Source organism: Triticum aestivum, chromosome 4A (genome assembly GCF_018294505.1).
Source record: "Triticum aestivum cultivar Chinese Spring chromosome 4A, IWGSC CS RefSeq v2.1, whole genome shotgun sequence".
Classification (NCBI taxonomy): Eukaryota; Viridiplantae; Streptophyta; class Magnoliopsida; order Poales; family Poaceae; genus Triticum; species Triticum aestivum.
Window position 1 is genome coordinate 405561808 of NC_057803.1, and position 3952 is coordinate 405565759.

The window sequence follows — 3952 nt, forward strand, 5'->3', positions numbered from 1 at the left end:
ACAGTAGCTAAACACTAATAAATAACTACAAAAATTTAGCTACTGCAGGCTAACAAAACAAATGACCACATGTAAAAGAATTACAAAAAGAATTAACTAAAAATAATTAAAAACACTAATTATGTAACTAAAGCAACTACATAAGCAAAACAGTACTCTTTCTGCAATAAACCTAGTTTAAAATAAACTCAAAATAAATAATTATAAGCTACTGGATAGACAAAACCATAATAAAATAGTAGCAAAAAGAATCAATCAAAAATATTTCATAAAACTCAAGATATGGCCAAAATAGTGATTTGAATAAATTTCATCAAACTCAAATTTAAACTACTCAAATCTGAAATCTAATTGTTCTAACAGAAACTTCGGGAAATTTAGAATCTAATGAAAAAAGAACCACTGAATTTGGACTTAAAACCTAAAAGATATTAACAATCTAAAACATAAACTATTTCTGAAAAAAACAGATCTGAAAAAAAAAACAAAAGCATACGGATCGGTCATAGGTCACATGGTTGTTCCTGGTTCAATGAACGTTCGCAATCTAATCGAACCAGAGACGGCGTGAAAAAAAATCGGAGAGACCCGGTTCGATGTAAACCAAATGAAACGTCAAATAAACCGCACTAAAATCGATCTAATAAAATAAAACCTAACTATTCAGATTAGATCTAATCTAGGCCGTTATTACAAGATCTAACGGACAGGGAGGGGTGGACGACTTACAATGGGCGGCGGTGAAGCTCTGGCAACGGTCGACGGCGGCGGCGGCTTCGGTGATGAAGGGGGCGACCGCTCCAGGGGTCCTCAGAGTCGGGGAAGGCGCGGGGCAGTGTAGTCGACAACGACGAAAAAGATGATGGTGACGGCGAGGCTCGGGGCTTGACAGAGTCGAGAAGGGCGAGATGGCGGAGTTCAGGTGAGCTTCGGGAGATGATGTCGACGGCGCTCTGATGGTCGAGGAAGTCGGGCGAGGGAACAGGGAGATACGGGTGAGAGAGGGGGTTGTGGTGGTGGTTTCAGAGAGGGGCGAGGTGATCTCGGTCGCTCGGTGGGGCAGCAATGGCGCGGCGGCGGTTTCTGGCTCCGACGAGCGATTGCGGGCGGGGCAGAGGGTTTCGGCGAGGGGAAAGAGGGGGGACGGGATGCGGGAGAGAGGTACATATAGAGGGGCCATCTTGGAGGAGGGGGCGGATCGAGGAGGGGGCTCCCGAGGAATCTGGGATTCGGCGGCGGCGGTGTCGTTCTGGCGTGGAGAGGAAGAAGATCGCGGGCGAGAGCGATCGGGCAGTGGGGTCCATGGGTCAGCGGCAGCGGGGCGAGCGAGAGGGGAGCGGGCGACCGAGGCGAAGGGGCTCCGGGCGTCTGGCGTGGAGCTGGGCTGGCTGGCTCGGGCGCGCTGGTGGGCTGCGGCGTTGCTGGGCTGTTGGGGTTGTTAGGCAAACACCTTCTTGAAAGGAATGCATGTTCTCACTTAGGAACAAATACCTGTTAGCAAGCATATGGAACTGTGTGCTGATTTAACAAGTTCATATACATCCTATCTCTGAAAATACACTAACAAGTCCTGGAACTTCCTATCGTGTTGATGTGTTATGTGTACTGGTGTATGTTTGTCTTTTACAAAGAGATCAATGGAGTCCGATCTACATCATAATTTGTCTTAAAATAATATCAAAATTAGAAAAGGCACTTGTTTACTTTGGATCTTACCTACGCATCTGTTTATACTTCTGAAGTCAGAGTGTAAGAATAGGTAGATGCACAAAGCGATTGTCATAATGCATTATCCTGCAATCATATGCAATAATAGTTAATATTCTTGAGAAATGAAATATATTACCACTGCACAATACGAACAAACACTTACGCAAATTACAAGATGAAATCTCCTGCTGGGAGAGAGATATCAAATATATGGGATAAACATGCTGGGAAAGAGATCAATCTAAATGAACAATTAACATGGCATATTAAGATGAATCCATATATATACGCCACACACACACACACACACAAAGAGAGAAGGGATCGATGAACACCACACCTACATGATGCCATTAACATGCTGCCATCATCGCCAGTCATATTTATCTTCCAAACCTGCAGCACTCATGCAAATGCTCAACCTCATTACGTCAAGTAGATTTTTATGCTATAAGTGTAAACCTGCAAGACCATAGTACACTAAGTAACAACTTAAAATTCAAATACTAGAGAGAATTAAAGATTTAGTGTGGCATCTTACGAAGCATTTTTTTGTGATGCATCCTTACGAACTACTCCCTCTAATCCTTATTACTTGTCGCTCAAACGGATGTATATAGATGTATTTCAGTTCTAGATACGTCCATTTGTGTGACAAGTAACATTAATTGGAGAGAGTAAAAAAGATTGCAATTCATCATAACATTCAAATAATTGGAAAAAATCAGTATTTAGAAGGACCTCAAGTTAAACAAAATAGTTCAAATGAATCAGATTTACCTGTATACTCATGGTTAATATTACTTATGCCCCCTTGACAACGAAAGTTTTTGTGAATGGAGTGAATAAATAAGTGCGGAATAACTCCTGTTTCCACATAGAACTAGATTCTCTCCCAATAATACTCGTAGGATGCAAACATTGATATCAAAACAAGAATAGTGAATAGTCATCTAGAGAAAAATAATTATTTTGTTATGGAGTGGCATGGCTACCTGCGAACAGTATATGTTGCAAACAATAATATGTTATGAACAACTAAAGTAGAGGATCACTAGCAAAAACATGCATAACAAAAATAGAGGATCAGATTTCCTCCAACAAAAAAAAGAGGATCGCTAGCCATAACTTAAGTACAATAGTATAAATATGCATTGACTAGTTGAATAGGAATGGGTCAAACATGTTGTCCAATCTCGTACCTAATTGTCACCCATGCACAAGTGAAACGTTTGAGAATCTGGGGCACCAAATCCCAAACAGAATAATGGAAGCCACCATGTTGCTAAATTGGGCAGAACGGATTATTGGGGACAAGGGAATGGTCACATTCTTGTGTAAAAGGAATCCAGATAGCCGTCAGCACGCAGTAAGCAACCATGATAGTCTCCCTGGGAGAGAGTGGCCGCGGTTGTTCTTGTATCCAGCCATGATCTACAATGCCGCGACGGCAAACTTTAGGTAGCCATGCCAGAAAGGACCAGAGAGATAAGAGCAGGGAGGAGGGGTGACTCAGTGAACTATCGGCGTCGCAGATGAGGTAGCAGAGGCAGAGCAGCACCGTCGAGCCCGTGGTAGCAGCTGCATGCGCGACGACGCATTTGTTGGTGAGCCGGCAAAAACCAGAGGAGCAGGAGATGTGTCGGTGTCAGAGTTGCTGCAGGGGCACATGGATGGGCGTGCAGGATGTCATGGTGGCGGAGGATCGGAGGAAGAACTCAATGGGAGCCAGGGCGATGGGGCCAGTGAGTAACGGTGGAGGAGAGCACTGGAGATCGATGATCGCGGCAGCGGCGTCATGGACATGGATCTCGGGTGAGAGAGGAATCGGGGGGAGAGATGGGATAGGATAAATTGCCTTTTTTGGATAAAGTAGAGGTGGGAAAGGTGAGGTTAGTTTTTTCTCAGGGAACGGGGAGGTTAGCGCTGAGTGGGGAGGTTTTTTTTCTAGGAAACGCTGAGTGGGGAGGTGGGAGATTGAATAAAACAACACTTATCCTAGTTCCGTTGGTACATATGTTTGGTGTATGCCGGTTTTTGTTGTAGTGTCCCAAGGTCCTTTCCTCATTGAAGTCTCCTTGGACATTCTTCAGGGCAAATTCATTGAATCCAGGCTTTACTTCAATTACGTAGCACTTCACACAGCCCGGCTTCAATGGCATATTTTCCAAGAAGAGGCCATCTTGCAAGAAGGGTGGGAAAACCCAGGTTGTTGCACATTTTAATGTACCTTCATAATGTG